The sequence below is a fragment of the Pongo abelii genome, chromosome 19, assembly GCF_028885655.2.
Source record: "Pongo abelii isolate AG06213 chromosome 19, NHGRI_mPonAbe1-v2.0_pri, whole genome shotgun sequence".
Lineage (NCBI taxonomy): Eukaryota > Metazoa > Chordata > Mammalia > Primates > Hominidae > Pongo > Pongo abelii.
The window spans coordinates 31,636,120-31,650,020 of NC_072004.2; the positions used below are offsets into that span (position 1 = coordinate 31,636,120).

At 50.5% G+C, this 13,901-nt stretch overlaps 1 protein-coding gene across 1 annotated transcript in view; it reads right to left on the reverse strand.

Moving 5' to 3' along the window:
- LOC129051270 (tensin-3-like) overlaps window positions 1-13,901 on the reverse strand; it is a 252,609-nt gene that overhangs the window by 146,033 nt on the left and 92,675 nt on the right. The gene's annotated exons all lie outside the window — the stretch shown is intronic.

The window sequence follows — 13,901 nt, forward strand, 5'->3', positions numbered from 1 at the left end:
CTTTTTTAAAGAGCCTATTCAACAGAGAGAAAAGACTCGGGTTATAATTACTTTACAGTTATATAACCCTTCCTTGTGCATAAGGGTTGTTATATACTATGGTGACAGAGATCTACTATTTCAGGAAAAATGCCCAGCAACTGTATGAGTAAGAAGGCTCTCCAATATTTCAGAAGTGAGGAAATTGGGGCTCAAAGAGGGAAGCGATCTTGTCAGATGGCAGAGGTGAATGGGGAAACCCAGACACCCCCTACAGGGCTCCCTCGAAGTCTCTTTCTGGCCCAAGCCAGGTAATGCTGCACACATGAGCCCAGAGACCCCCGAGTTGGGGGGACACAGAGCCTCCAGCACTCCTCCTGCTCCCCGATCAAAGCAGGCCCACAGACACCACCATCAGAGGTATCAACACCCCCGATCACACCTGGGATCCCACTCAGGCAGGTGCAGCTCACCTGGACTCCTTTGGCAAGAAATGAACAGAAAACAAATTCTATGTATATTTCGGAGACCAACAATACAGATGTTTTCCTGAAATCATAGCAATGCAAAGCCTAGTACCAATTCCAAAACAGCAGAGATCATCGTCTCAGCCTCCCAAGACAGGGGCAGGATCTAGGGGTGTGCTCTTGAGTTCTACACCAAGGTGCTGGTGAGCTCAGCCCTGGGTCCACCTCCTCATTGCTTTCCCTGGGCAAGCCCCTTGGTCACTCCACTTCTTTGTCTCCTGCCTTTTGAAGTGAGAATAGTAACAGACAGGGCCAGTCTCATGGAGCTGTCCAGGGATTCACTGAGGTAATTCTGTCAATGGCTTGGAACCCAGCCTGGCACAGCATGGCCACTGCCCGTGCTGGGCAGACCTGGTCAAGTGAAGTCCCGTGGTCTCCAGACCCCGCCCACCCCGACTTCTGAGGTGCACCCCCTGCTCATCCCCTGTGCCCACAAAGCTGCAGGAGGCTCTAAACATGTTCCTCTGATCTTCTCAAAGCCCTAACCCAAAGCCTTTCACAGCTCAGACTAGACAGCTACAAAACAGGAGACTACTCTTTTGCCTAGTAGAGCAGCAAAAATAAAAATCTTGAAAACATTTTTTAAAGTTTTGGTGAAATATAAACAGATGCAAGATTTCAGAGGACAACTTGTCAGTGTGTATAAAAAGTATTTAGAATACGGCCGGGCACAGTGGCTCACACCTGTAATCCCAGCACTTTCAGAGGCCGAGGTGGGCAGATCACTTGAAGCCAGGAGTTCAAGACCACCCTGGCCAACATGGTGAAACGACGTCTCTACTAAAAATACAAAAATTAGCCTGTGTGGTGGCGCACACCTGTAATCCCAGCTACTCAGGAGGCTGAGGCACAAGAATCACTTGAACCTGGGAGGAGGAGGTTGCAGTGAGCCGAGATCGTGCCACCGCACTCTAGCCTGGGCAACAGAGCAAGGCTCTGTCCCAAACAAATAAACAAAAAAAAAAAAAGTATTTAGAATGCAATCCCAGAAGCAAACTGAATGCACTAAAATGAAGTCTCCGAAAAGTAAGGAAATGATACATCAAAAACCCGTTTAGGTTAATTCATACAACCTGTACATGTAAGACTCAAATTCAAGCAGCTCAGATGCAATCCTAATAGAACCAATCCCATCAAAGGGAAATTCAGCTTAACCCGGGTCCCATTTACTTCAAAAAAGTGTTCAATAAGCCAACATCTCAGGGGAGAACAGCAAGGAGTTTGACCGACCATGGTCCTGGGTCTTATATGAACCCACCAGGATCTGACTATATGTGTCCCACATCTTGACCAGACCACACATCCAAAATACAGTGACTCCCATTGCAATGCCATGCTGGAGTACACTGGCCCAGTTCCTACAAGTGGGCTGTCGCTTCAGACCCTATGTCACGCTTATCATTTGACCGTGAAAGCCTGGCATGCAACTTAACATACAAACAGCATTATATAACTCACTGGGCAAAGCTATTTAACTTTCACATGGCACATCATTCCAAGATGACAACCACACAAATACGTGACTGCTCACTGCCGGCACCAACGTGATGGGGTAGGAGTGTCACTGTCCCTCAGGCAGGGCCCTGACGGCAGGAGGGAAGGAGGGAAGGGTCCCAGAAGGCATGAGGACTCTGCTGTCCCTGACGGGACCCAGGGCCCATTTCCTCAGCTGCAGAGTGAGAAGGGCAGGTCAGACAGACCCACGGGATCTTCTCAATCCAATAATCTCTGAATCCAATTCAGCATTATACGCCTTGATACAGTAACTCCAATGTTCAAACCCGGAAACCATACAAATTGCAACCACTGCCAAAAAAAGAAACAAAAAAAACCTTTTAAATCAATAGTTACATAATTTCTAAGGTCAAGGCCAATGGAGGAAACTGTAATCTGTGCTATCACCACAGGGAGGCCCCAGCACCTGAGCTGGTGAAAAGTCAGAAAAAGTGTTGAATTGCACAAAGTTGCTTCCATGAAGTGTTCAGAAATGCAGGGTTCCTGTGAAGTGTCCCAGCATTGCCCAGAGACACTCCTTCCTTAACCTCTGTATTGGGAAGAGGGGTAGGAAGGAGGAACTCAGCCCGTCCCCCAACATGCCCAATTTTCTATGTAAGTCTACATCCACTTAAAATCGAGGCGAGACCCAGCACATCTCAGGGCCACCCTCCAAGAACACAGAGAGTTCAACACCCACTCGAATCCCCAGCCCCAGACCCGCATCTGTCCACCTCATGCCTCCAGATGTGCAAACCCAGGCCTGGCCACCTCCAAGGCATGTGGTGCTCAGCAGCTTCCATAGCACAACCCTGAAGAGCATTGCACGGAGCCCAGCAGAAACCCCAGTAAGCAGACATCACCATCCCTATGTTACATGTTACAGGATGGTAACATAGGGATGGTGATGAGGAAAGGAGGATTTGGTGGGCGGGCGTGTTGGAATCCCACAGTTAAGCTGCAGTAGCACCTTCTGATGCCGAAACTCTGTTCTCCTTCCATCTCCTGGCTTTTGGGTGGTCCACACCCTCTCCTGCACAGGCTGCCCCTGAATCACATGAACATCAGTGAGGATAAAAGACTCTTGCTTGGGGGAGCTGTTCTAGCCCTGTGCCAAAAAGGGGAGAGAAACTATGGCCCTTCCGTCACTTCCAAGTCAGCATCTGAGATCTGATGTGCACTAAAATCCCCCTGAATCATTCAGGGGTTAAATCTGGAATCAAGTAGAGGACATGCCTATGACAGGTCCCCCTGACACACTGGGGTAGAACCCCCTCAGCTGCTTTGACTTGGACTAAAATGAGAACCAAGCCCCATACTGAACTGGAACTACTGCCAAGAGTTTCCAAAATACTGTGCTTGTCAAGAGGAGACTCAGGGATATGATGTCCCTTTGAGTCTTTATTTGAAAGTAAACAATATACCTACACTTGGGTTACACAAATCTAAACCCTGTGTGTGCACAATAATGCATTTCATGACTGTAGGATGACTGAGAAACTAACTTGCTATAGGTTTATTAAACCTGGCTCCTGAGAAACCCGAAATCCTAACCTCATACAAGGTTTAAAAAACTCTCTCTACTTGTAGGCACCAGTCCTGCAAATCTGTGTTGCAAACTCACTATCTCTAGGTGTTTTTTGTGTTTGTTTGTTTGTTTGTTTGTTTGTTTGTTTTGAGACAGAGTCTTACTGTCGCCCAGGCTGGAGTGCAGCGGCATGATCTCAGCTCACTGCAAGCTCCACCTCCCAGGTTCCTGCCATTCTCCTGCCTCAGCCTCCCAAGTAGCTGGGACTACAGGTGCCTGCTACCACGCCCAGCTAATTTTTTTGTATTTTTAGTAGAGACGGGGTTCCACTCTCTAGGTGTTTTGAAAAGAGAGCTGCCCGCTCACATCCTCAGAAGCCTTCCCAAGCTGTGGTTTCCTTCTGGACCCTAGCACCGATGGCGATCAAATCCAAGCCCTTCGTGATTAGAGTTCCCATGAGATAGAAACACAAGTTGCTTCTTTTTTTCTCTTGTTTTCCAGGGTGAAAAAACCCAGACAGCAAAGCCTCCCACCCAGCCTCTGCCCAGCCCATGCCTCCCTCACCTGTGTCCCTGTTGGCATGCTCTTACCACAGCCTTCAACACCCAAATAAGAGAAAGGGAAAAGGGGGGCCCAGGTAGAATCTGTGGTTAAGGTTAAACCTGCAGAAGGTAAGCCTGCAAAGACCGCCCTGTTCCAGGCTGCTTTTTTTTTTTTTCTTTTTTTTTTGAGTCAAGCTCTCACTGTCGCCCAGGCTGGAGTGCAGTGGCGTGATCACGGCTGACTGCAGCCTCTCAGTGACTTCTTGGGCTCAAGTGATCATCCCACCTCATCCTCCCAAGAAGCTGGAACTACATGCATGTATCACCAAATACGGCTAATTTTTGTATTTTTTTTGTAGAGATGGGGGTCTCGCCATGTTGTCCAGGCTGCTCTGACGCTCAAGCAATCCACTGGCCTCAGTCTCCCAGAGTGCTGGGATCACAGGCGTGAGCTTCCGTGCCCGGCCAGACTGCTCTTTAGAAGCATTTTCCTTCTACAGGTCCTGGAGCTCATCCTGGCCATGTGACAAACTGGCCCCATGGACTCAATGAGGTCACTAAACTCCCTTTCTCTTCTGGTAAAATGACAGCTGTGGATCAAACACTTGGAGGTCATCCCAGCCCTGGACTCCCTGAGTCAGTGAGTGAAAAGGGAGGAGAGGCATTCCTCAGATAAAGAATTAGATGCACTGCCTGGAGGGTCATTCTGGTTCCACATATGTTTGTTTGTTTGTTTTGAGATGGAGTCTCGCTCTGTTGCCCAGGACAGAGCACTTCCTAGTGTGTCACACGCAGTGGGTGAGAGCAGACTAAGCGGCAGGAAGGCAAAAACACCTCTTTTGGGAGAAAGCAGCCTAGCCTCATGGCAAAGCACACAGGCTCCACATCAGGCAGTCTGGGTCCAAGTTAAGGGTCCACCGCTTGGCACCTGCAGCCTTAGGAAAGGTCCTCCACTCGCCTCAGCCTCATCTCCCTCCTCTTGCCAGGACTGTGTGCTCATGTCCAGATCTCACCTTGGAGTTAGCAATCCACGCATGGCACACTAGGGCAAACCTGCTTTTCACAGTGGCCCTATGGCACATGGTCCTGCAGTGACCCTACAGTTCTCGGTCCCAATGTGCCCTCCTGCAGGGCGCCATCCTGCAGTGCGCTATCCTAGCACACCCTAGGCTTCACCCTAAAGACCCTACCCTAAAGCCTCATCTCATCCCACAGCGCCCCACCCCACCACGTGCCATTTGCCAAGACCAGCGGACAACTCTAGAACATGTGGTGATGCTCGCTCTAGTATCTCTATGAGAACCATGCTTTCCACTGTGAACTGTGGCTTCTTGCTCAGGAGGACAGACCTGATCAGAAGGAAGACCTGAGCTTCAAAGAGTCTTTCTGCACATCTGGGAGCAGACCGAGGGAAGAGCCAAGCAAATCCACCTAACGAAGGCAGAGAAGACAGCAGGAGGCCGGGGGCCCTGGCGGAAGGAGGCGAGGCCGTGGACTGCTGGGACTGAAAAGGCCGCTGGAGATTCCCCAAGGCCACTGCCAAAGCACATTTCCAGAGCAGCCAACCCTGGAGCTGCTCCCTTGGCTGTCACATCAACACCATGGCCACCACCCGGGCAGGAGTAAGCACACTCACCAGAAAGCCAGCAGCCTCCTCTGCACTCACCCATGTGGGGCATGCAGAGGGGGAGCACAGGGAGGAGGGAAGAGTGAAAGACACAGGCCCCATTCCCTCTGCAACAAAGCTTCCTTGAAGTCCACGACGTCCCAGGGAGACATGGGATCCTCCCCAGGCGGGATGGGATTCCAGTTGGTTTGATGTTTGTCTCCACAGGTGAGGATCTGGGAGCCCCCACCTGACAGGAAGGTTAATTTCGAGACAAGCTTGTAATCAATGAGAGCCCAACTCTGGTGGGGATTTGATTTTTTTTTTTTTTTTTTTTTTTTGAGACAGAGTCTCACTCTGCCACCCAGGCTGGAATGGAGTGGCACAATCTCAGCTCACTGCAACCTCCACCTCCTGGGTTCAAGCGATTGTCCTGCTTCAGCCTCCCTAGTAGCTAGGATTATAAGCACCCACCATCACACCTGGATAAATTTTGTATTTTTAGTAGAGACAGGGTTTCACCATGTTGGCCAGGCTGCTCTCGAAGTCCTGACCTCAGGCAATCCACCCACCTCGGCTTCCAATGCTGGGATTACAGGCGTGAGCCACCGTACCCAGCCAGAATTTGGTTCTTTTTTAACCTGTGTCCTTCGACTGCTTGTTTGAACAAATCAAAAGTTTCCAAAACCTCACAGTATAGTAATGAAATCTGGCATCAGACAGACCTGGGTGTGAGTCCCACACCACCTGCCAGCTACAGAATCTTGGGCCAGGGCACTCATGAGCCTCAGTGACCCCATCTGTGGAGCGGGATAATGATGTCTGCCTTGTCAGGCTGTTCATAGAATAAAGACAAAAAAGTCCAATGCCTGCCTGAGACTAACAAGCTAGCCTTGCTCACTGCAGATTGTCCCTGAGCCTTGCACTGTATGTTGCCGATGCATCCAGTTAAACTGTACAGAATCTCCATTGCCCAGGGAAGTCACTGCTCGACGTTCAGCACTGTGCACCTGGCATGGGTGCGTATCCTGCAGGTGGAAGGCAGTCCGAAGAGTAGAGCTCAGCTGCAGCAAACCAAGCCTGTGTCATGCAATTAATGCTAGTGCGGCATTTCAAATGGAGTATCCTTCACTGACGTCCCATTGCCATGGGGTGAAAGGCAGGTGCTCAGCCTGGTCCTCAGAGCCCTGGGTGAGCCAGCCCCTGCCTCCTCGTGTGCCTCCCTCACTCCCTGTCCCTACCTTACCCGCTCTGCTTCCTCCTGCCCCAGGTTCTTTGCACATACCACACACAGTTTAGAATGCTCCTCATCATGTATCCCAGTTTTACCTGGTTAACTCCTGTGATTTCTCAAAGCACTTGGCTCAGATGGCAACTTCCAGCAAAGCATAATCTGATCTCCCTACCCGACCTGAGTCGGGATGCCATTAATATATTCTTTCTACTTTGGTCTCCTTTTTGTTTTGTTTTTTTTTTTGTTTGTTTTTTTGTTTGTTTGTTTGAGACAGGGTCTCACTCTGTTGCCCAGGCTGGAGTGCAGTAGGGTGATCTTGGCTCACTGCAACCTCCATCTGCCGGGTTCAAGTGATTCTCCTGCCTCAGCCTCCAGTAGTTGGGATTACAGGTGCCTGCCACCACACCTGGCTAATTTTTGTATTTTTAGTAGAGATGGGGTTTCACCATGTTGGCCAGGCTGGTCTTGAACTCCTGACCTCCGGTGATCTGCCCTCCTCGGCCTCCCAAAGTGTTGGGATTATAGGCGTGAGCCACCACGTCCAGCCCTGGTCTACTTTATTGTGTCGACCACAACTACAAGAAAACAACTAACTGTGAATTGTCGTCTGAGCTCTACAGCCCCCTCCCATGCAGATCCAGCAGAGGCACTGGCAGTCTAGCTCCCAGAGGTATCTCTAGCCTCTCGGGTGGCACTCTGCACGCAATAGCCACCCAGCACAGCAGTCTGTAGAATGAAGAAAGGAAGAAATGAACCACTAATCCCAAAGTGGCTGTGGAGTCATCTGGCCATCTGAAGAGGCATGAGGATGCTGTTGTTAGATTTCAATAACAGACAGCTAGTTAGCTTTAGTTTTGGGTTAACAAAAATAAATGTACCCACTGACTTTAACAGGCTTATCTAAAAGAAGAGTAGGATGAAAAGCAGTGACATCTGCTCCTTCCCAAGGTTATAACATGGAATAACTGGGGCCTATTTAGGAAGACAGTGCCCACAGAATAGCAATGTGGTTAAGTATCAGCTTGACAGCTGGGTAAAAGCTAATATTGTGACTTGGATACACATGACTATAAACTACGGATTTTTCTCACCCACTGAGCTGAACTCAGTATCCTGTGCCTACTCAAGTACTGAAAACGGTAATACATATTTTTTAAGTGCTTTCTCATGTAATTCCCCAAGACTACCCTTTAAGAAGCAGTCCCCTTAGCATCTCTGCCTCCCTAAGACCCAAGACCCTGGAGTGGAGGTGACCATCCCTCTTCCCAGGGGGGCTCTGACCACTGGCAGAAAGCAGGTCTCCACTATCTGCCAGGCCTCTAGCTACAGTCCAGGCTGGCCAAAGAAGCAGTGACTAGCACTGGCCCTCGCTCCTGCTTACCCACGGGCCAATATGGGTGCAGGGCAGTGCCAGGATCCTTGAGCCAGGGTCGGTTAGACATGGCACCCCGTTCCCTGCCTCTCCTTGTCCTCACTGGCTTTTGGTGAAGAGGAAAGAAAAGAAGCCCTTGGCAGGGCATGGTGGCTCACACCTGTAATCCCAGCACTTTGAGAGGCCAAGGCAGGGGATCACAAGGTCAGGAGTTCAAGACCAGCCTGGCCAACGTGGTGAAACCCAGTCTCTACTAAAAATACAAAAATTAGCCAGGTGTGGTGGTAGGTGCCTGTAAACCCAGCTACTTGGGAGACTGAGGCAGGAGGATTGTTTGAACCCGGGAGGAGGAGGTTGCAATGAGCTGAGATCGTGCCATTGCACTCCAGCCTGAGACGCTGTCTGAAAAAAAAGAAAAAGAAGCCCTTTTATGGACGTCATGTTAGGAATCCCAGCAAGGCCTAAGCCTGCAGTGAGAATATCAGCTCCCCTGGTTGTCCCCAGGGCCTGTGCGCTGCTCCTAGCAGCCTCACCCGCCCTGAAAACTAGCAATGTAAACAGCTCTGTAAAAAGAAACAAAAGGCCAGGCACAGTGGCTCACGTCTGTAATCCCAGCACTTTGGGAGGTGGAGGCAAGTGGATCACTTGAGGCCAGGAGTTCAAGACCAACCTGGCCAACATGGCGAAATCCTGTCTCTACTAAAAATACAAAAAATTAGCCAGGCGTGGTGGTATGTGGCTGTAGTCCCAGTTACTCCGGAGGCTAAGGCAGGAAAATCGCTCAAACCCAGGAGGTGGAGATTGCAGTGAGCCGAGATGGTGCCACTGAACTCCAGCTTGGGCAACAGAGCGAGACTCCATCTCCAACAAATAAATAAATCAAAAGAAACAAAAGCAACGGACAAATCCGCAAGGAAGCAGGACTATGAAGGGCATGGTGACGAGAGACACAGATCACAGCTGCCGGGCTATGTGTGAGGTGGGGACAATTAAACAGGTTGGGCTGAGACACCTCTGCACATTCTGTTTTTGTTTCACCAAGCAAATGGAGAATAAATACATGTAAAATCTTTTTCAAAGGCAACAACCTGAACAACATTCAGTTGGCAAATTTCAAGGCATTTATTTGTTCATCCTTCATTGATTCCTCCACCATCCAGCACATACGATTTGGGGGTTTAGTGCACACTCTTTGGAATACTAATGCCTGGGTAGGCAGCCAGCTCTACTGCTCGAGTAAGCCATCTGATCTTGGGAATTTACTTGCCCTCTGTGTGACTCAGTTTCCTCATCTGGAAAAGGGAGACAGAAACAGCATTCTTGGAAGGATTAAATAAGGAAACATAAACATAGGGCTTAGAACAGTGCCTGGCCAGTAATAAGTGCCAAAGAAATATTAGCTACTTATTCCATTATCTTATTTCTGTGTCTGGCCTGTGTGAGGCCCTGGAAATGCACTTTATCCACAAGTGCATTGTGGGATCCCCCTTAGATCACAAAACTAACTGTGACCACAATGCCCATTTAACAGTAGGAGAAACAACGCTCAGAGAGGGTAAGTGATTTTCCCAAAGCCACAGGGTTAATAAGACATTTTTTCCCTTCCAGAACAAGAATACCAGGAACCAATTAATTATCAGGATTGCCCAACTTGATTTTCTGCTTAATGCTTTTAAACATAAGCAGCAATCATTAAGAACTGCCAGAGAAAGTACACCCCATGGAGGGTGGGAAACTAAAATAAAGTAATCTTGTCATTTTACCTTCACATTCAACTATGAGAAACAACAGACTAAGATTGTATCTCTATTTATTTGTAACCAAATAGTCACAGGATCCTGCCTCCCTGGCCAGGAGCTCAGGCTGGTTTGGAACCATATGGAAAGAGGCATCTCAGGAAGACTGGCAGCAGGGAGAGGTAAGCAACGCTCGGGGAGGACACAGAGATGTCAGCATTTCCAAAGAAGTCGGAAGCTCCCCTTTGCTCTTCTCACAGATAAGTTTCCCAAGAAGGGGCAGATGGGGCGGACGGTTCTTAGGACACAAGATCCCACCGAACATCTGCAGCATTGAAGTGAAAGGGGAAAAATGACTTGGAAATGCCCCTTCACTGCAAAGCAGCCAGTACCGGAGGCCACAGAGGAGGGTGGCCAGGGACAGACAAAGTGCCCAGTGCCAGCCCAGCCAAGAGGCGGCACCTGGGGAGTTGGGAACTTACTGTGCTGGGCCTGGGCAGGGACCACCGGCCAGGGCTGCTTTTCCCTTCCAGAAACAGCTCCTCCTACGTTTCGCTCCTTCCCCTGCTTTAGTCAAGCACACCCCTCTTCATGTTAATGTCTCGGCAGCTCTGGGCATAAAGGAGGCAGCTGGAATAGCCCACCAGGTGGGAGAGCCTGGTGAGTGTGGGAATCCCCAGGACCACAGCCAGGAGCAGCTGGCAGGTGTGCCCGGCCCCACGGTGAGCATGCAGGCACGGAGCTCACAGGACAATGTCCGCCCGGGGCTGAGGGCCAGCCTGCCAAGGGCCTGAGGGACAGGAACAAGAACAGCACTCTCCGGGAGAACCCTCTGACCAGGAAGCTGAGTGGCTGTGCCTTCCTGGGGACTAGCCACTAGGGAGAACCGCCTCTCAAAAGTTCCCCCAGGAAAAACAAAACCTACTTCGAGTTGCTGAGAGGGCAGGTTACTCACCTCTGTATCCCAGGTAACAGATGCCTGATGCCCACTGGCCTTCCTCCCTCCCTCTTTCCTTCCTCTCCCCCAACCCCATTCTCTCCTTTACCACTTCCTTCCTTAGTTTGTTTTTGCTCCACTTCATTCCAAATAGAATTTGAGATGACTCATCGAATGAATTGAACATAATTAAATAGTTTTTAAAATAAAAACCAAACCAATAAACAAGCACAAAAACAGGGTTAAAGACAGAGTGGCCGGGCCAGAGAGAAGGAAAGGTATGCAGCGAAACCTCAATTATGGGAATGAGGCACCAGACAGGTTCTGAGTTACAAAACGGGAGATGGAGGCTGGATACACGGCAGATCTTGGTGACATAGAGTCCCAGACCTGCCTGAGGAGGGCTTATTACCTCACTTAGCACTCAGAGCTAAGAGGAAGGGTGGCCAGCCCAGGCCACGTCGTGTCCTCAGCTGTTAGACTCACCCAGGCAGCTGTTTAAACTGATCTCACTGATCTCATGACTACATGGTCAGTCACGTCCCTTTAACTGAGGGAGATTTGTGTGTGCTTTTTTGTAACATCTTACATGCACTTACATTCTTTTATTTTTATCAGTTATTTCATAATGAAAACATTTCTTCACATAGAAAAGTGGACCAAGGGAGGGGAGGTGGGGAGGGCCTCATTGGGCCCCCAGTGTAACCCTATCAGTGGGCAGGGTGTTCTGGGGGCGCCCGTTCCACTGGAAACCACGTGGTGTCTCCTTCCAGGCTGAACACAAATGGGGGGCCCCAGTTTATAACTAGCCAGGGGTGCACTGCTCAGACCAGGCTCAGCTCCACAGGGCAGCCTGTGCTTCCTGCCACCTGCCCACCATTTGGCAGGGGCAGACAGAGCAGTGACAGCAGGGGGTCAAAATAGGACCACCTGTCCCTTTACTGGCCACAGTCCTCAGGCCCGGAGACACTAAACAGGACTTTAACTCCTCCGAGCAAACGAGTTGACAGCACCACCAGCCTCCCAGGATCTCTGTGGGGACTAAGAAGATGCCTCAAGGCACCAAGCCCAAGCCAGCAGCACTCATCACCAGCCCTGGGGGAGAGAGGAGGGTTGCATGTGTTGTTTCCAGTCCCACTCCCGCATTTTACAATGGAGGAAAGGTCATGGGGAGGGGCTGCTGTGGGGGGCAACAGCTGGGCAGGGTGTGGCGCCCTGAGGACAGGCCAGTTTATTCCTTACTTCATGGTGACAGAAAACAGGCAGAGCCCTAGAGAGCCAGCTCTCCCAAAGTACCCCCAATGGGAGTGTCCTCAACCGCAGGCAGCGGCCAGCCAGGCAGAGCCAGGCAGGGGGCTCCCATCCATAGGTGAGAAAGTCAGCAAGGGCGGCCTGGGAGGGAAGTGCCTTCTCTAGAAGGTGACAACATTGTTAATGAGCCCGTGTTAATGTCAGTCATCTTGGGAGTCTGAAAGTGCCCTGCAGCAGGTGGGAGGGGTTATGTATGCTGAGTCCACTCTGGAGAGTGCCCTGCAGAGCTGTGTTCTGTCCTGTTAGATGTCCCACCCAAACTCACACAGATCCCCCTGCAGAGAGCCTGGAAACCAGCCCCTCAGGGCACAGCACAGGCATCCCATGGACAGCCCCACCAAACCCCCAGCATACAGACACCTGGTCCTGTCCACATGGGACGTCGGCGGTGCTGAGGGGGGCAAGACCCACAGATGCTGGCCACCATGGGCCACAGAGAGAGGTCCCTGGCCCTGCAGCCAGCTGGTTCTATACAATAGCTCAATGTTTGCAAGGCTGAGGGAAGGGCCTAATTCACCCACCCCAGCCTGGCAAACTCTGATGGGCAAAGGGGCTGCCCAGAGAATGCTGAGAGGATCACCCCAACTCAGGCCACGACCATACCTGCCTCCACACCCAGAAGGGCACAGTAGGGCTTTTGCTTTAGAATGAAGAGCTAATGAATTGCACTGACACTGACAGAGCAGCCTTAATCTGGAGTTTATCCTGCAATAATCAGATTCATATGGATAACCCGGGAAAGAACAAGCAGAGAGGGCTCTGAGCAGCCCTGCTTCCCTTTCATATCCACGAATGCAAACACGTATTTGCAGGAGGGCCAGCCCATTTCAGGCACTGCAGGGAGAATGCAGGTGTGACAGAAGGGAAAGACCAGGATGGACTGAAAACTGAATGGATGAGAATCCTGTCCTGGAGGTGCTGGATAAGTACACATTTAAGACCCCATAAAGGAGAGAGAAGGCAGTGCCAGAGGTGGCGGTGATGGGCACCTGGGAGAGGAAGAGCTCGTCTCCAGCTCTAGAAACCATGGCCACTTTGCAGATCCATCAGGGCAGCTCTTGGGATAGGCCAGGATGGCTAGAAAGCAACTGATACAAAGTGAGCGCCTGTGGCAGAGGCGGGGCAGGAGGAGCAAATTCCTTCAGAGGACAGAGTCTGGGCAGAGAAATGGAGACACACTGCATGTAGTGGGTGGGGGCAGCCAGGAGTGACACACACCATGCTCACAGGATGCATGAGAAAGAGGCTTAAGTCCGGGCTCAAGGAGCCCAAATGCCAGGTGATAAATCCATGATGATGAAAGGTGTCAGAAGTTTCTGCATAGGGGAGTGACACAATCCCAATGTTTTTAACAAGGTTTAGTGGTAGCAGCAGCAAGATTAATATAAGGGGAACACTGGGCAGTGACGAGATAGGTGGAAATGTCAGGCCCAAGAGCAGACAGCTGCTGACCTGGACCTCATCTGTTAGTGGCATCAGGAGTGGCTCCAGCAGGCTCCAGGAGCCCAGGGTGCACTTCCCAGACATCAGGTTGGAGGTTGAAATCAGCAATGGGGGGAGTATTTATACCAAAGAAATCAGCAAACACTGCCGACCGAGCTTTTACCTGGAAAGCCTCTATTAAACATTCACCAG